The following is a 19850-nucleotide window of genomic DNA, read 5'->3' on the forward strand; positions in this document are numbered from 1 at the left end:
ACTACAGCCACTCAGACCCCGATCCCACCCTCAGAGACGCTGGCCTGGCCTGGGGAGGGAGCTGGCATTGATAGTTTGCAAAAGTGCCCTGGTGACACTAAGGTTCCATCAAGATTAAGTAACCACTCTTGGGAGCTCCTCTCCCAGAGACACAAAGCCAGGGCTGTCCCCTCTAAGGCTGTGGTTGTTCCTATTTCATAACCAGAAACCAGTGCTGGGGAACCCTATGCCCAGAGCCCATAAACAGAACTGTCCGACGTGTCACGACACCTTGCTTCGAGTCTCGGTTGGACTTGGAGGTTTTCAGCCAGGTTGGAGCCTGATCAGTGAAGCCAGCAGTTCTAGAACCTCCTAGAGCAGCGGTTCTCAACCTTCCTAATGCCGCGACCCTTTAATACAGTTCCTCATGTTGTGGTGACCCCCGATTTCATTGTTGCAAATGGAACATAATGAAAGCATAGTGATTAATCAGAGAAACAATATGTAATTATATATGTGTTTTCCGATGGTCTTTGGTGACCCCTGTGAAAGGGTTGTTCGACCCCCAAAGGGGTCGCGACCCACAGGTTGAGAACCGCTGTCCTAGTGGGTCTGTTAAAATGCAGTTCGCTGGGCCCCACCCTGAGTTTCTGATTTAGAGAGAGGGCTGTGTAGCTGTGGGAGGAGTCCAGGCTTCAGGGCGAGGCAGATCTGGGTTCTAGCCAGGCTTTGCCACCACCTGGCAGGGGGGCCTGGCCTGGTTCACTCAACCTCTCTGAGGCTCAGTTTCTTCATTTGTCAAGTAGAGGTCACGGGAGTCATGAGCTCACGTGTTTCTTGTGAGTTGAATGGGGACATGCAAAGCACCCAGTGTGGGGCATGGCGCACAGTAGGGACGGGGATAAACTGTGGATGTCGACTGTTATTTGCAGGCGTTGTTATTTAGGGAAGGCTTCTCTGGAAAGCTTGGGAGGAGGTTTGGATACAGGCGAGCACACGGGAGAATGAGCCAAGTGCTGAAGGCTGCAGGGAGGGAGCCAGGTCGGAGCAGAAGCCAGTGCACAGAAGTGGGGACGCTGGATTGTGTGCAGAGGTGGGGTCTGCTGCAGATCTGGCGTGAGAGGGGCCTGGGAGTCAGGCACCCGAAATAGAATGGCCTCCTCCGCAAGCTCCCAATTTGCTCCCCCTCCTCCCCGTCTCCCTGGGCCACTCTCCACATGCCTCTGTCCAGACTCATTTATTAGAACTGCCCCCCCTCCACACCCCCACCCTTGCTCTAGGGACTCAAGGAATCTTAGCAATGTGTCCAACTCGAAGCGCTGGAGGAGAAGCAGCGAAGGAAAGGGGAAAGGCCTCTCTCTGGGCCTGCGGTTCATGTGACTTCCTAGTCTTCCTCTCCCACAAGTGATGCCATTCGGGGCCTGCATCTGGCTGAAGTATCCGCACTGAGAGGGGCACCCACAGCCTGCCCGCACCACCCAACCACGAGCCCTCTTTGCCAATGCCTGCCCCTCCCCCTTCCATAACTGGACTCCATGCTTATCTCCCAGGTCTTCCCTGATGAACTGCACTGGACTGCAAGAGTTCCTTCCTCCATACGTGCAGCCATTCACTCATCTATTCATTGCACAAATGTTCACTGAGCATCTCTTCTGTGACCGGGCACCATGCGGGGCAGCAGGGATTCCAATATGATGACACTGTCCCTGCCTCCTGCAGGCTAAGGGGGAGAGCAGCAGATCTGAAGCTCGCAGAGTCGTGAGGGGGGGGGGGGCTGGGGCCCCTTTTCCTGCTCTGCAAGTGTTCTTCTCTTTCCCAACATGGGAAGAGACCTCCCAGGCACTGGTGAGATGCGGCCAAGTCTTCCTCCTCTCTGTTTTGCACGCACAAAACACTTCTAAGAAAACACACCCTTATCAGGCACGGATCACACACTTCAATGTTGCTTTCTATCCCGCAGACTTTAGACATTGGCCTGAGCCTCAGTGCATATTGTCTTCTGTAAATGCCTGACCCCTATGTCTAGCATCTTAGCTTATTGACCATCCTCACCAACATCTGAACTGCTTGAATGTACGAGGCACTAGAGATGTGGAGGTGAATAAGATATACTCCTGAGCACCTAGGAATCAGTCTCCTGGAAGAGCCACACACATAAACAGTCATAACACAACATGGGAAGCACATAGGGAAGGCGTGATGTGAGTAGAAAGAGGCACCTAATACAGCCTGGCTGTTGACAAGGAGGATACCATGGACGGCTTCCTGGAGGAGGCGATTCCAGAGCTCAGTCTTACAAAAGAGAAGCCGTGAGCTTGAAATCAAGCCTGTGCATTGGCTTGATTCCGGCCATTTCAGGACACCTAAATCACTTCTCACTGACTGCCCCTTCCCTTCCTTGCCCCTCTCCATCTCAGGATGCCCAGGTCATTGGGACTTTTGGAAAAATTAGTCCATGTGCACATGGCATAACTGTGTCTAAATCTCACCCCCCCCCATTTTATTTAGAGCTAATATTATTATAACACCATTAACATGATGCTAATTATGTACTAAAAACTAAAAATATAAGGCAAGAGTTTATTCCCCCTGGCTATGTTTAGATGCTGAACAGATCCCCACCTCAACCCCGAGCTTTTCAACTCCAGAGCAACTGAAGGCCAGAGCTGAGTTTTTCAAATGTTGCGCCCTGGTCCTCAGCAGCTGGAGAGCAGCTCCTGGCAGACAAAAGGGCCAGGGCTTCGGCCACGGGAGAGCTGTGAGGCGGGGTGTGCCAGGCTCCGCAGAGAGGCGCCAGCTGCGAGTCTGAGGCGTCCTCGGGGAAGCGGGGTGGGGAGGCTGTCACGCCACACGCCTTGTCAAGCGCAGCCACCCGCACAGCTGGTGAAAGTCATTGCTCCTGTCAGGCTGCATGAGAGCAGGAGGTGCAGGTATTCCCGTGCATACGATTGGGAGAGAACTGGCAGGCGGACAGCCCTTGCTAACACGGAACGAGGTCCCCTGTGATCTGAAGGGCCTGCCTGACCCTGACCCCTGGGGGAGTCCACTGAGGCCAAGCCCCCTTCTCTGGGGATTTTCCACGTTATCCAAGGGGCCACATTTCAGGCCTGAGTGTTCGCTAAAGAACCTGCACCCGACTCCTTTCTGAGAAGCAGCAAAAGCCCAGGAACAGGGGGGTCGAGAATGCAGACTTTATAGCTTCGAAACTGGGCTCTGCCACCCACTGTCTGTGAGGCCTTGGGACCGTTGCTTCACGTAAGTCTCACTGTCCTCATCGGTGAAAGAGAACAGGCCGGACACACCGCAGGCTGCAGTCTGAGAGGCGATGCAGGAGGGACGCTGTGTCTGATGCCCATACAGAGCATTTTACAAGGAAAGTATTCAGACTGCTTCCAATATATTTTGCCTCCGGGAAAGCTGGGTCTTCGTTTTGTTGCCCTTCCTTTCTCTAGGACCTTCTAATAGCAGAGGTAAGCCGTGACCTAGTTTCCCAGGAAAGGAGCCCTCAGAACAGAGCCATCCACGGAGCAGGGGGCAGCTGTGTTTCCTTTAGACAGAAAGAGAGAACAGAAAACCTTTCCAGGACCCGGAGGGAAAGAAGTCAATGGCCAGGACGTCACTCCCTCTCCTCCTGGAGGTTAAGGGGGAGGAGGGACATTGCTAACAGCCCAGTGACAGAGTCCTGGGCAGGGACACACCTGGGGAAATGCCTCAGCCTTGGAGAAGCGTTGCTTTCAGCTGGGCTCAGCAGCGGGCTGTGGCAGGCAGGTTAGCAAGGACTGAGGGAGTTACCTGGGTGCCACCCTCAGGCCACCCACAGAGAGCCTCACATCCAGGCCACAGCTGGACACCCAGGCCCCCCAGAGGCCGGTGGGCATCCCAGGAGAGCCAGGGGCCTGAGGAAGCCACAGGATTCAGCAGCCGGGCCAGGTCTCCCCTCAAAAGCACCAGAGACAAGACCAAACCTGGCCCCTAAGTGGATTTCCCCCAAGAAGCAGAGGGAACAGGGCACACACCAGAGATCCACAGGGCCCCACGGCCCCAGGTCCTCTTGGCAGCCTGGATAAAGCTGGAGGTGCCCGGGCACCAGCCCACATGGGGAGGAGGCCAGAGGAGGTGATGCTCTCACGGAGAGTCTGCATTGTGACTTGACCTGACCGTGGGCCAAAGCTACCGTCTCATATCAGAAGAGACTAAAGTACCTTATCTATCAAGCTGAGATTTACTGCAAGTTATCAATCATAGGGAATGATTACTTCCTTCTGCATATGTGAGTTGTAATAATATACACTTTCACCATCCATTTCAGTAAGTCTTCCGCAAATATTAGCTGCTGTCATCATCATCATCACCACCACCAGCATCATCACCATCATCATCACTAAGTAGATTCTTCTCAGATTGCCACAGAGGGAAGGAAAGAGCTAGAAACAGTCCTATGTGTTCCAGACCTGAGTCCTGGGAGGGCAGGAAAGTCTGGTGGGGAGAGGGGGGAAGGGAGAGAGATAGGGCCTTTGGGACTTGCCTGAGTTTTACCCTCACCTGTTCATATCTCTGCAAATCTAGTCAAGCCCTCCCCTTTCACTTGGGTGAATTGGCACAAGAGTTAGATGCCACATACTTTACTTGTTATATCACCTTTCTCTACCATTAGAACATAAGCTCCAGGAGACAATTTTGTCATCACTCGCAGCCTCACACATAGTAGGACCTTGTAATAAAAAAAATAAGTATAGGAAACGTTACTCACCAACTGTATACATTTACGCAGATGATGTAACTCCATGGGCTTCAGTTTACTCATCTGGAAAATGGGACTGGTGTCTATATTCGCCAGATTGATGTGAGGATTAAATGAGATAGCATCTGTGAATATGCCCACGCCACCCTGGGTAGGTGGTCATGGATGCTGGCTGATCTGGGAGCAGCAGGCTCGGCCCGACTCAGGCAGGGCCTGCAGTGGTTAATCCCTGGCGCTCGTCCCCCAAGCAAGGCCAGGCTGGGCTGCAGGGCCCTGGCAGCTGTCCAGTGGAGGACAAATGTCAAAGGTGGCTGCCTGCAGAGCTGCTCTGGTCTCATACGGGGCCTTGCCCTGGGCAGCTGGCGTCTCCCCCACCCTCTCCTGCTGAGACGCTGCCTGGGCCTGGAGCATTTGGGAGTGAGGGCAGGAGCTGAGCGGTGGGAACCTTCACCCGCCTGGGTCCCACGCCACATCCTGGCCTTGGGGGAGGTGAGCCCACAGCCTGGACTTGCTTCCCAGCCATTCCCAGGCGGCCTGCTGTCCTGCTGGCCCAGCTGGGCTGACTGAGCCGCAGCGCTGCAGGGGCAGGTCTGTCCCTTAGCATGGGGTCGTCCCCACCCACAAGGAGGAAGACTCGGGCCTGGGCACAGGGGTCTGGGTTCTGAGCCCAGCTCCGCCTGCCCTGAAGCCCACCCACCCTCCCGGCCTGGGCGAGGGAGTGCGCTCGAAGCAAATGAGCCTCCTGTGGCCACGTCTCACAGAGGACCCACTGGAGAACTGACTCCAACCAGGGCCACCTCCCATTTCTAATTTCTCATAGCGCTTCCGCTTTCCAGCAGCTTCCCTGGGAGGCTGTCCCTCTCCATGACTGACCCAGAGAGAGAGGAAAACAGATGCACTGTGAATGGTAAAGGCGAATGAATGAAACCCGGCCTTTACCCCATGATTCATTCATTCCGCAGTCATATATGGACTCCCACCCTGTGCCAGGCACATCACTGTAGGGATGTGACCGTGAGTACCACACAGACCTGAACATCAGAAACCCTCTCAGGTGGGGAAAGGGGTACAACTGGTGAGCTGGTCAGGGAGGGACAGCGGGCTGGGCAGAGCTGCACAGCACATGAGGGGAGTTGGGGTGTAGGGTCTCTAACCCCACATGGGAAGGAAGGAGAGCCAGGAATCGGGTGAGGGTGACACCTGCCTTGGGGAGAACACAGGAGCCAGTGACCACGTGGAGGCGCTCGGCAGAGGTGCCTGAATGCACTGTGAGCAAATGACCTCCCTGAAGCGAGGCCACTACTGGCCTCAGGGACCCTTGCTGTCATCTTATCCCAGGAAAACGTGATTGCCAGTTTCCTCTTGGTCAGCATAAAAAGCTTCACACGCTATAGCTCTCTAGCTGGGGCCACATAGGTGTCTCGGCCTCCGACATGGGTGTCCTTTAGGGGAATAGACAGTGGGGCTCCCTCTGTCTCCGGAAGTGCCGCCAGCCTCCCCCACAGCCACACTCCTTCCATAAGCCCTGGCACAGCCCTGGCACAGCCTTGGCACAGCAGGGCCAGCCAGGGGGAGGGGGTGCGGGAGGTTGGCGGTCGGCCCTGCCCCTGATCTGGCCAGATCAGGGGCAGGGCCGGCAGGGGTAGGTGGGAGGGGTGTGGGGGGATCAGGGCAGCAGTGCAAGGTCAAAGCAACTGGTCATTCAGTTGCTTGCCTTTTATATACACAGATATTTCCCTAAGTACTGAGCCCTGCCAGGGCCCAAGGCACAGCACCTCTCTCTTTAGATGATGTTCCCTAATATTCCAGAAGCTAATCACTGCCTGTCCAGGTCTTTACCGCACATTTTCTCTTTGAGGCCTGGAGAATACATAGAAACCCCTTTTAAAGAGAAAAGTGCTCCTAACAGTCCCTCCACAGCCTCTGAGCTGCCTCGTGGAAGGTCTAGAACCCCCGACTGCACATGTGATCGTCATTACTTGCCTACCCTCAGCGTGCCTTTCCATAGCCCACACATGACTTTATGTGTATTTTCCTTAATGTCTGTGTGCAAATGGCCCCAAGACAAAGTGAGAAGAATGAGCAGCAGAAGCAGAAAGCAAGGGATTTGGGGATTTTAGGAGGATCAGGTAGCATTTTGGATGTGTTTTCTAGGAAAGAAGAGCTATTGGTCACACCAGGTACACAACTTGGGGGTTCTGGAGAGACAGAGAGAGAGAGAGAGAGAGAGAGAGAGAGAGAGAGAGAGAGGAGCCCAATGCTTTCTCTGCTGCAGTAGAGCTAGCACCTAGCACCCAGAGATGCTCACCTTCCAAGATCTGCTTTCCCAGAATGGGGAATGGCCCCGCTGCTTGCAGAATGCGGCTCTGTCCCGTGAGTGGTGGTGAGGAGGCAGCGACGTATAGAAGGCAGGAAGCTCTAAGAGTCCCGGGGTATAAGGGGAGGGCTCTCAAAAGTAAAAAAAATATCTGCTACCAACTGTTTGGACTTGTTACACCAGATCTGGAGAGCTGGCCCAGGAACCACTTCCTCCCCAGGCCTCTCCTCCCCCCGCTGAGCAGATGCTAACCACGGCTTTGTTATTTCTCCCATAGCCTCTAAGGCAGCTAGATCCAGAGCCAGCAGGCAGACGGTAGACAAGGTAGATGTCTGATGGGGAAGGAACCGAGGTTCACTGAGCCGGGCCTGGTATATCTATGCCTTAGCCAATATTTACCCTATGCCTTTGGGACGCACAAAAAATGTGAGCCTCGCTCGTCCCCACTTCCTACTGGGAACAGGAGGTTCTCAAAAGCCAAATCCTTAGCCCTGGGCCAGTTACAGTGGCAGCGCAGGACTGGGTCTCTTTCCCACCGCATTCTGCCCAAGAGGCTCCAGGGCCACCGCGTGCAGTGTTCAGGCTGTGACTTGCAAGAGGATCCCACTACCAAGGGGATGCGTGAAACCACCCAGCCCGCAGGGCACGCACACCTGGAAGGAAATGCACCTGCCGGACCTGCGTGCCCTGTGCACCTGCCACTCCCGAGGCCCAATTCCCTTCCCACCTGCCCGCGGACACCCTGTCAGGCCTGGTGCTGGCGGAGTCCCAGCACCTTCTCCTGAGCTCCACAGAGAGCAGGTGGGCAGAGACACAGTGGCTGGGCCACTTATACAGCATATAGTGACTACTACTCCCCATTAAATCCTCACCCAGGCTGGGCATGGTGAGCAGCATCCCGGCCCAGGCTCCCCCCTGGCAGGCAGCTCCCCCTGAAGCCTTCCCCAGGCCACCTCTCCCCACTGTCCTCATGGCCAGGAGGTAGAATAACCAAGAAGCTGCTGGGCCAATCCGGTGTCCCCAGTTCTCCTCTCCCGTTCTCACCCAGCTGGCCTTGCTCCACATCCCACCTGCTCAGAATGTGCCCTGGAAGGGAAGGAGGAGCAGACTCGTGCTTGGCCCCACTGGAGCTGGCCCCTGCGACCCGCATGTTCTCTAGTGAGAGGACACCGGTCCTCTCTGGCCCACAGGCCCCTCTTTCAGCTCATCCTGCACAGAAGCCGGAGGCCACTGCCACGTGCTGACACAAACCTCCATCCCGAATCTGCAGGCCCGTCTCTGTCAGGGATTCGGGGCTTGTTTTCTTAATTAACTGGAAATGCTAACACAGGAGCCCAGGAGCCGCAGGGGCCCGGCCCTCCACAGCTGCGAGGGAGCATTCCTGCTTTGAAATCTGGCTCTCTCAGCTCCCCTCCAGCCCTTCACGGGATGTCAAAGCAAACAGGCCACCGGATCCGGGCAGGCTCAGGTTACGGGCCAGCAACGGATTTAGCTACAGGACGCGTCAAGGCCGGACACCTGACGGGACCTTGATTTCCCAAAACGGCGCAGCCAGACCCTGAGAGCCCCTGATGCACTGGGGAGTGTGTGTGGGAGACAGTCACGGTGACTGTGCCAACGCCATTTCCTGAGTGCCCACTGCCTGGCAGGCTGGCGCTGGGCAGGAGGGAGGCGGCAGAGGTAGCCAAGTCCTGTTGATTCCTGCCCTTGAGGAGATGGAGTTAGAAACAAATGACTAGACGGCAGCATATGAAAGGTCACTGGGAGGCAAGTACTAAGAGCCAGGCTCATGGAGGAGAGGAGGGACCCACAGTTGGCGAGGGCTGAGGGCGGGAGGGTTCACGCAGGACACAGAGGAAACATCTAACCTGAACAAGGAGCCCAAGTCACATGAGCAGACGGGATGCATGAGGAGGGAGGGCATTCCAGAAGAAGGGGCAGCACAGGCAAAGGCCAGGAGGCGTGGAAGACATGTTTAAAGAAGGGCAGGCGGCGCATGTGGCGGGAGAGCAGGGCTTGCAGAGGCGTGAGAAGGACCTGGTACAGAAGATGCCTCTGGAGATGGAGGAGAGGGTGGGCCCGTCATGTTAAGGAGTCCAGCAGGCCATGGGGAACTAGGCTTTCCCAACAGCGGCTAACTGCATCCCGGTCAGACGCTGCCAAATCTGGCCCCAGCCAGCTTGTGTAGCTATGGTTTCATTGGTGCCCAGCCATGCCCACTCATTTACATATTCTCCAGGGGCCCAGTGCTTGAGTTGTGACTCCAACACAGACTGTGTGTCCCCAAAGCCGAAATACTAACTCAGGGCCTTTCCACAAAACACCTGCCGACTCCTAACATAGAAGATGGACAAGGCAACAAGAAAGCCCACTGCATGGCAGAACATATTTGCCAATGTTACATCCGATAAGGGTTTAATCTCCAACATTTACAGGGAACTCATACAACTTAACAAAAAGAAGATAAACAATCTAATCAAAAAATGGGCAACAGACCTAAATAGACCCCTTATGAAAGAGGATATACAGAAGCCAAGAGACATATGAAAACATGCCCAAAGTCACTGATCATCTGAGAGATGCAAATCAAAATGACAATGAGGTACCATGTCACACCTGTCAGAATGGCTATCATCAACAAATCAACAAACGACAGGTGCTGGCGAGGATGCGGAAAACAAGGAGCCCTCGTGAACTGCTGGTGGGAATGCAGACTGGTGCAGCCTCTGTGGAGAACAGTATGGAGTTTCCTCAAAAAGTTAAACATGGAACTCCCATTACCCAGTAATCCCATTTCTAGGAATATATCCCAAGAAACCAGAAACACCAATCAGAAAGGATATATGCACCCCTATGTTCATAGCAGCACAATTCACCATAGCTAAGATTTGGAAACAGTCTAAGTGCCAATCAGCAGGTGTGTGGATTAAAAACTGTGGTACTTCTACACGATGGAATACTACGCTGCTGTAAAAAAGAAGGAATTCTTATCATTTGCCACAGCATGAATGGAACTGGAGAGCATTATGCTAAGTGAAATAAGCAGTTGGAGAAAGATAAATACCACATGATCTCACTCATTTGTGGAATATAATGAACAACAGAAACTGATGAACAAAAATAGATCCAGAGAAGCATCAAACAGACCATCCAACCTCAGGGGGAAGGCAGGGAGGGGAGCGGGGTGAGAGATCAACCAAAGGACTTGTGTGCATGTATGCATGCATATACACATAACTCATGGACACAGTGAGGACATGTGCTGGGCGGGGGGAGGGAACGAGCAGGAAGAGGTCAATGGGGGAAAAAGGATTCATATGTAATACTTTAAACAATAAATAATTGTTTTACAAAAAGAAGATGGACAAGAGTGGAAAGGGGTCTGGGGCAAGAAAGACCAGGATGCCTGCGCAGGCTCCAGATGAGAGCCAGTGACCAGAAAGTGAAGATCCACCAGAGCATGACTCAAAGCAGGTGTACACAGGGTGCCTCCCGGCAGGACCCGAACCTCCGCAGCAGGAGAGGAACAGGAGCTGGAAGAGGAAGAAGAGGAGGTCTGGGTCCCAGGTCTCCTGTCTCCAGTCACCTGCACTGGGGGGACAGCTGACCTACACACGGTGCTGTCACCAAGGCCCCTCCAAGGGCCCAGCACCAGGCAGAGGCCAGAGGGAGAGGTCAGAGTCCTGGAATGACCTGAGGGAGAATACCCCTCTTTGAGAGGATGTCACATGGTGCTCTTGGAGGCCCTCCCACCCCCTTCCCAGCCTCAGCACAAGTTGTCCCAGCTGTAAAGGCCCAGAGAGGAGCAGCCATCTGCTGGGGGCCAAGATGCTGTATTGGAAGTGGGGCTCCTGGCTCCTAACTTGGGGGCTTGCACGTTCCTCTCTGAGTCTCTGGTCTGGGTCCATCCTGATCCTGGAGAACCAGAGGCTGGAAGGTCTGAGCCGCCAGCTGCTTCACCCCAGCTGAGTCCAGGTCGCTGCCTGAGGAGAGGGGCGGGCTGGACCAGCTTTCCTGGGGGGCCCATCCTGTACCCTGCTCTCTTTGCAGCAGAATCAGTGTGGGCCTTCCAAGCAGACAATGTGGAACCCAGTTTAAGAAACAAAGCATTAAAAGCTCAACACTATCATTTTAGGAAACCACTTGGTGCCAACTTGCACCGAAACATAAACTCAGGGACTAAAATCCATGCCAGTGGTAGGTTATGACGGCCATTCAGATGCTTCCGAATGAATGCGTTCAATGTTCAGATTATTATTAAAATGAAAACAAAAGGAAACAATTCTTAAGTAACAGAACATTCTCACGCAGAGTTCTTAACACTATCCCCCCGGTGTCACTGGGCCCATCTGAAAGACCACACGGGGCTGAGGAGTTAGGTGGCCAGGCAGGGCATTCCTTAGTCCTATGCCCAGCCATGCCGTCAGAGCCCACCAGAAGGGCTGGACAGGGTAGGCCACCAGCTCCACTTCGTCAAATGAATAGATGGTTGACTGAATGAAGGAGTCCGCTCCTGGTTCTGCAGTTTACCAGCTCTGTGTCCTCAGGCAAGATCCTTAACCTCTCTGAGCCTCAGTGTCTTCATCTCTAAAATCTCCAAAAGTATTCATCACTCAAAGAATTACTGTGAGAATGACATGAGATAGTACCCATTAAGCCCTTGGCACAGCGACTGGCACAATCAAGGTGCAGAATAAGTGGTAGCTATTATTGTTACTTTCCAAAGATGACTTTAACCCCATATCAAAAACATCTTTCCAGATCTTCACACCCTCACGATTCCATATGCAGACCCAGCACAGAAGCCAGCAAAGGAACACAGGAAAGAGTTGTTGGAGCAGAACTTAGCAGAGAGCTCCATGGCCCCAGGTGGGTGCAGGGGCAGAGGCCGCTCCTGTCTCCTCCCTCCGCAGGGGGAGGCTACCCCTCACACACAGACCCCCACCCTCCAAACTGCACCTGGGCTTCCCAGGCCAGGAAGCTCACCAGGGCCCCTGCTACAGAACAAGGGGTGGGGGACCCTTTGCTCGCAGACGGTGAGGGCGCCAGCTCAGCAGCGTTCTGCCTCTGCACCGACCTCTCCCCGATTCCTTCTCATGCTGAGCTAGGGCCCACGTGGGTCTCCCCCAAGGCGTCGTTCCCAGGCCCAGGAACAACAGGCTCCCCATTCTTCCCTGCCCTTGGCAGACCTGCCTCCTCCCACTGTGGCACTGCCCACTGCTGCTCCCAGGCAGCTGCCCCAGTCCAAGGGGCGGGCACAGGCCTCTCTGGGGCCTGGGAACAAGCCAGGTCTGTCCCCTCGCCCCGGGAGGAGGAAGAGGAACTGGCTTGAGTCCCCTTTGCTGAGACAGCATCGCAGGCTCACTGGCTTCACCCTCAGGCTCTAAATGTCGCTGGGCGCCAGGCATCTGTGCATACAGCCCTCCCTGACCACACGGTGTTTCCTCCAAATGAGAGGATCTGCTACCGGCCGCTCCCTGGTCTTCACCCTTCAGGCCAGATGTCAACCCTCAGCTCCCTGCCTCAAGGGTGACACCCCCAAATCTCACTTCCCACTGGGAATCCCAGCCCCACCTCCACCGCCTCCTTTCCACACTTGCCCATCAGATTCCAAATGAAATTTTGCCATTTGCGACAGCATGGATGGACCTAGAGGGTATAATGCTAAGTGAAATAAGTCTGACAAATACATGTAAACTCTAAACAAAACGCACATACAAATAAAACAAAAAAGAAACAGACTCATAGAACAAACTGATGGTTGCCAGAGGGCGGGGGGGGGGGGGGAGGGGGGCGTTGGAAGCTGGATAAAAAAGGTGAAGGGGAGTAAGAGTGACAAACTGCCAGTTATAAAAATAATTAAGTCGTGGGGATGAAATGTACAGCGTAGGGAAAGTAATCCACGATCCCGTAATAGCCGTGTATGGAGACAGATGGTCACCAGGCTTATTGTGGGATCACATCATGGGGTATGTAAATGCTGACTCATGTTGTGCACCTGAAACTCATATGATAGTATATGTCTACCACACCTCAATAAAAGAACTCCATCGGACAGGACTCACCGGACTCACCCCGGAACCTGCATCCACAGCTGGAGGAGGAGGGTGCGATGTTGGGTTTCCTTCACCTGCCATGTTCATGCAGCTATTTCCTAACTTTCTGTCTAGGGATCCTGAGCTCAGGCCTTAAGCAGGATCCTCCTCTGTCCCCGGAGGGTAGGAGGCTGCGGACAGGGAGTCCTTCCCGGGGCACGGATTCCCGGGGGAGCGCACTTGATTCTCAGGAGTCCCCTCCTCAGAGGCTCCAGTACACAGCTCCAGCCCAGGGGGGCTCCATCTGCAGCCCAGAGGGGCCCCCTGCAGGGGAGGCAGGGCCCCCAGTAGAGGTGCAAAGCATGGGGCTGTCTTTCTTAAAGGGACAGCCTGCCCAGAGCCCACGGAGTAACTACTAGACAGGAAGGAGGGAGCAAGGATGAGCCAGCCTTCTCCAGGGAAAAGCTCTGAACAAGCCCAGGGCTGGGACTCAGCCAAAGGGCAGTACAGTAACCAATAACAAACCTACTGTGTGCTTGGGTCGCCACATTTTAGGATGAAGGTCCTGTTATTGCTATTGTTCCCAGTTTATAGATAAAGAAACTGAGGCCTGGAGAGAGAAGTTGCCAGGGTCTCACAGGTAATGAACAGCAGCATTAGGATTTGAACACAAGTGGTTCTCCTGGGGCCCATCCAATAGGGGAACGTCACTATACCAATCTATGATTGCAGACGGAGCACCTACCAGGGTCAGGTTCATGCCCCAGAAAAGGTGTCACGCGAGACACTGTCTGCCCTCAGAATGCTTGCTGCAAGAAACCAACCGAATGTTAACACCAAACGTGTCTTTTGCTTTTTTCCATTTTTATTGTTTTCTGTATTTCCCACGCTTTCTAAAATAAATTGTTCCTTTTATAAAAAGAAGAAAAAAGAGTTCTACCTCCTACCTCTCATTTGAATCTGACCAGACTAGAGCAGGAAGATGAATGTTTTCTACCTGAAAGTTCCAAGAGGAAGGAGAATAGCAAAATCCCCAGGACAGCCAGCTCTACTATGATTAAATCTGCGAGTGAAATGTTGCCTATTGTGAATCAATAGGCAGGTTTTCAATAAAAGTGAAGCAATAGCTTTCCTCTCAGCTAAACTGAAATAAAGAAGTTTCTAAAACCTAGAAATTACAAAGAACCCAGTGAAGACCCAGTCCTCACGTGTTATCCAGACTCTTCATAATCTGATCACCACCCAGCTGTGTAGCTTCCCTTCCCTGGGTCCCACCCCACCCCCCTCCCTCCTGGCAGCCAGGCCGGACCTGCAGAGGTTTCCCCAAGCCTACCCAGCAGCTGACATCCTTCAAGGCCCGGCCTGTCACTGCTCCCATGAACCCTGCCACCCCCACAAGCAAAACTGAGGCTCCCCTCTCTGAGCTCCCACAAGCTCTGCCCACCCAGAGCAGGCCATTAGAGCTGGCAGCACCTGTGTGCTAACGAACTCAGTGTCTTTGTTCACTTTCCATCCCTAGCACCTACCACCAAACATCTGTGGAGTAGGCAGCACATGATAATAATTATTATTGTTTTAATAATAAAACATGTGTCGTGTTCCATGTGCTTCCTCCTACAATATCTCATTTGAGCTTCAAGACGACAGGTTGGGTGGGTATCAGAGCATCAGGTGTGCATATGGAGGAAGTGAGTAGTGCTCAAGGTCCTTGAAACTCTGCCTTTGGACGGGAGGTTTGCCCAGGTGGCCAGGAAGGCAGGCCTAGCTCCCTGACCTCAGCGTCAACTGGCCGACTGTTTCCATCTCCTCCAGGCCCTCTGCCTGCCTCCCAGAGCTCCATCCCAACACATCCTTCCCCTCAGCCCCCCACCGTCCAGGCGGAGGGGACGCCAGAGGGCAGTGGGCACAGAGATGACGCTTCCCAGCCGGTGTGTAGCACACATTCTCTCAGGACTAGTGAGCGCAGCGTGGCCAGGGCACAAATGAGGCCACAGCTGCAGTGAGAGCCCAGAATGATCCTGTCAGCTTCATGGAGGAAACCTCTGCCATGCCCTCCAGCGTACCAACGGGACAGCCTGGCCAAAACCCTGGCATTGGGGGCCACCGGGACAGGGTGTGGACCCAAAGTGCACAGAATGTTTGAGCCAGAAGGGAACTTCGAGATGCCATTGCTCAACACCCTCCAGCCAGCCAGGAAAATCGGGCCCTGCCTGGGGAGGGTCTTGTCAGAAGCACAGAGTAAGATGGTGCAAAGGGAGGGCTGACTCCTTTTGGTTCTGTATCTCTGGAGAACCCCGACTAATACAAGTGTAATTAGAGGTCTAGAGCATTCTTTGGCAGGACCAGGCCATCTTTCCCTTTGCTACACTAGTCGTCAACATTTAAGGAGACGCCTGCTCTGCTCCTTTCTGATCCAAGCAGAGGGAGGTGTTCAGCAACAGTGTTAAATCTAGTCTCCCTGGAGACCTGGCCACATCATAACCCACTCCTTCCACAGCCTCTCCTCTGAGCAAAGGGCGTGTGGGTCTAAGTCTAAAGCTCTTCCCGCATTGACCCAACAGCCTGCACTGGCACGGGCATACCACAGACTGGTGCGTCCATCCTCAGCCACCATCATTTACAGTTGTGATAGTTTCTGGTGTTTGGTCAAATATCGGTGGTTCCCAAGCCCCCACTCCAGGCACATAGTCAATTCCTGGCCATTGTGTCTGTGTGGGGCCACGTGACCAATTCTGGCCCCTGAGGTGAGAGGAGAAGCTGAGTATTGTGATTCTTTTTTTTTTTTAATATTTTTATTGATTTTTTACAGAGAGGAAGAGAGAGAGATAGAATTAGAAACATCGATGAGAGAGAAACATCGATCAGCTGCCTCCTGCACATCCCCCACTGGGGATGTGCCCGCAACCCAGATACATGCCCTTGACCAGAATCGCACCTGGGACCTTTCAGTCCGCAGGCCAACGCTCTATCCACTGAGCCAAACCGGTTTCGGCTGTGATTCTTTTTTTTCTTTTTCTTTTATTTATTTATTTATTTATTTATTTATTTATTTATTTATTTATTTATTTTTATTGCTTAAAGTATTACAAAGGGTATTACATATGTATCCATTTTATCCCCCCGCCCTAGACAGTCCCCTAGCCTCCCCTATCACCCAGTGTCTTATGTCCATTGGTTATGCTTATATGCATGCATACAAGTCCTTTAGTTGATCTCTTACCCCCCTACCTCCTGCCCCCCAACCCTCCCCGGCCTTCCCGCTGCAGTTTGACAATCTGTTTGAGGCAGCTCTGCCTCTGTATCTATTATTGTTCAAAAGTTTATAATGGTCTCTATTGTCCATGAATGAGTGAGATCATGTGGTATTTTTCCTTTATTGACTGGCTTATTTCACTTAGCATAATGCTCTCCAGTTCCATCCATGACGTTGCAAATGGTAAGAGTTCCTTCCTTTTTACATCGGCTGTGATTCTTGATTTAAGTGTCAACTTGGCTAGGGCATGGCACTAGATGTGTAGAGGTCACAGCGGTGAAGCGTTGTTTACATGAGATCAACATTGACCTCAGTGGAGTTTGAGTAAAGCAGATTATCCTCCATAATGTGGGTGGGCCTTGTCTAATCACTTGAAGGCTTTAAAGAAAAGTCCCAGGTTCCCCAAGGAAGAAGGAATTCTGCCTGCAAACTGCACTTGGACCCAAGCTACAAAGTCAACTCTTCCCAGGGTCTCTAGCCTGCTGGGCTGCCCTCTAGATTTTCAACGAGCTCCCACAATCAAGTGAGCCAGTTCCTGAAAATAAATCTAAATAGATGAGAGGAAGGGGGAGAAAGAGAGAAAGAATGAGAGAGAAAGAGAGGGAGGGAGGCCGACTTCCTATTGGTTCTATATCTCTGGAGAACCCCGACTAATACAAGTGTAATTAGAGGTCTAGAGCATTCATTGGCAGGACCAGGCCATCTTTCCCTTTGCTACACTAGTCGTCAACATTTAAGGAGACGCCTGCTCTGCCAGCCTGGCTTCTGAGTGACTATCATGAGCAGAGACTCTCTATTGACTGACTACCAATAAGAACAGCTGTTGGGGGATGTGTGTTACCGCAGCATCATTTAACTTATACGGACTGAAGCACTGGCTGTTTGTCTTAGATTTGAGGTGCTAGAGTGTGAAGAGAGAGCTCCAAAAATGTAAGGGAGCCTTGAAAGGTTTTGATCTTGGCTGACCACTGAGTCCCAGACGTGCAGCTCTTCCTCCAGCTGCCCAGCTGCCCCGGTGGCTATTTCAGGATCCTGGGATGTCTTAATCCACGGAATCCAAACATAGCTGTGTGAATGTATCAAAGGTACAATCTCAGTGGTGAAAGAAACTTCCCTAGAAAATGTTCAGAGTTCTGCTGAGGAATCTGACCCCGGGCCTGGAATGGGAAACTCTCCAAAGAACAAAAGTTTCCACTACGGCAACAAGAATGTTAAACGTGATAAAGACTTTTTTTCTCAGTAAGAAAAATGAGACCCTGAGTATTTATAAGCCAAAACCCAAAGGCCATTCCCTGATCCCCGTGAGCTTTCCTGCTGCCTGGGGAGAAGGGGGACTGGAAAGGGTGCAGGATGTCCTTGGCTCAAAAGCAGATGGGTTAAGTGTGGGGTCTTTGAGGAAATGCAATTAAGTATTGGTGATTCTCCTTAGGAATCAACAGTGACCCAGAGGCTGTTGGGACTCTGTGTCTTTCTTCTCAATGGATAAATCCAGTCCCCTGACGTTAGGTACACCACAGAGATAAACTCTGGGAGACTAAGCTTAAACCAGTGGCTCTTGACTTTGGGTGGTTCCTGGGTCTTTGGGCAACATTTTTGATCGTCACACTAGGGAACGTTACTGGCATCTAATGGGTGGAGACCTGGGATGCTGTGACAGCACCCTTCTCCAGGACAAAGAATGATCCAGGCTAGTACCAAGGTTGAGAAACCCTCATCAAGAATAAATCCCTAGGTGGAAGGGTGTGAAGCATTAGAACAAAGAGCAGAAAGAACATTTATGGAATATGCTCCGATGGGAAAAAAGATACAGGCATGCATATCCATATAAACGTTCACATACGCATACAGATCAACCCACACTGACTCTTCCACTAAAGCATGCGGAGAGGGAGCAGAGGTTTCATGGGCAGGAAATACTCGTAACTGCACTGCTACTCTCTCCTTTCTGATGAGGGAGGAAGCTAGCAGGAGCATTTGAGGAGAAGGCCCATTATTTAGAGCAGGGGTGGGGAAGGTTCAGTCCTCCAGCCCTATTAGGCCTGAGAAATCATTTGGTCTGGCCCTGCCAAGGCATTAGGGGCGAATTAATTAAATGTTTGACCAAATATAGCAGGGCTAATTTTTAAGTTGATAATTTTGTATGCGTGGGAATGATGTTATAATTGTCCAAAAGCCCTTGGCAGAAAAAAAGGTTCCCCACCCCTGATTTAGAGGTTGTCTTTGGATTTGCAAAGTGAGTCAAGGAGCAAAGTTTAGGGTGGGGCCGGAGAATAAACATAGCGGGACTACTGGGCATCTGAAGAGGGGAATTCCTTGAGCTGCTGGTAAGCACCCAGAAGCTCAGGAAAAAGGCCAGACAACCTGATGTCTGGCCAAGCAATCCATCCTTTTTAGGACAAGGTTGTCCAATGTTCAATTGCAAATTGTTTGCATTATTGTGATGTAAACACTGTTGGTCTCCTCAAACCTCACTAAAGTTCACCATATTCACAAAGCTCTAGTGTAAACACTGTGTGCGTGTGTGTGTGTGTTTGTGTGTGTGTAAAAAGGGTATGGGCATTAAATTCTACAACTGAGTCAACACAGTGCAAAAAAAAAGTCCACTTGCATGAAACCAGTAATAATAGTTAACATTTACTGCAGGCCTACTATGTGCCAGGCACTGATGGAGTACTTGCCATGCAATCTTACCAAATGCTCACAGCTGCCCTCTGCCATGGAGGATTGGGTTGGGGGCACCATTGTTATCCCCTAGTACCGTGGTCGGCAAACTGTGGCTCGCAAGCCACATGCGGCTCTTTGGCCCCTTGAGCGTGGCTCTTCCTAAGCCTTAGGAGTACCCTAATTAAGTTAATAACAATCTACATACCTATATAGTTTAAGTTTAAAAAATTTGGCTCTCAAAAGAAATTTCAATCATTGTACTGTTGATATTTGGCTCTGTTGACTAATGAGTTTGCCGACCACTGGCCTAGTAGGGCTAAGAGGTCTGAGGCGGAGGCAATTTAAGCTACTCACTCAGGGATCACAGTGAGTCAGGTACAGGCAGAATTCAAAGCCAATTCAAATTCAAATCCTAGTTCCAGAGTCCACGTCTTAACGTCTGGGCCACCCTGCTTGTGACCAGTGGTGATTCATAATCTTAGCTAATTAGATGGAAACAGGAACTTGGAGCTGGAGATGATGAGAAATGATAAGCCCTCACCTCTGACTTGGGAATCCCTAGCCCAGCGGATCTCAGACTGCAGTGTGACCAGGATCACCTGGCGGGCTTGATAACACACAACAGCTGGGCTGCATTCCCAGCCTTTGATTTAGTGGGCCTGGGTCGGGGCCCAAGGATTTGCCTTTCTAACAAGTTCCAGGTGATCCTGACTCTGCTGGCCCAGGGCCAGTCTTTGGGAACCTCTGCTCCTATGGAAGGATATGGACTTCCTGTGCTTTCGGGCGGGGAGAGGGGGGCAGGGGACTGGACTCAGCTAATTCATTCTGAATTTCAAAGGCAGGGCTCCTCAGGTGACATTT

The 19850-nt window shown here is 52.3% G+C and overlaps 1 protein-coding gene across 3 annotated transcripts in view; it reads right to left on the minus strand.

Annotated features, from left to right (window-relative positions):
* The window catches only part of DAAM2 (dishevelled associated activator of morphogenesis 2), a 102183-nt gene that overhangs the window by 60456 nt on the left and 21877 nt on the right, over positions 1 to 19850 (minus strand). Inside the window, exon 1 of one of the 3 annotated variants that reach the window (XM_059701785.1) lies at positions 4730 to 4748. The exons of the other annotated variants lie outside the window; for them this stretch is intronic. The gene's annotated coding sequence lies outside the window, so the exon portion shown is untranslated. Of the gene's footprint in view, positions 1 to 4729; positions 4749 to 19850 lie in introns of those variants that run through there. 3 annotated transcript variants of the gene reach the window in all.

This window comes from Myotis daubentonii, chromosome 6, assembly GCF_963259705.1.
Source record: "Myotis daubentonii chromosome 6, mMyoDau2.1, whole genome shotgun sequence".
NCBI classification, from domain to species: Eukaryota; Metazoa; Chordata; class Mammalia; order Chiroptera; family Vespertilionidae; genus Myotis; species Myotis daubentonii.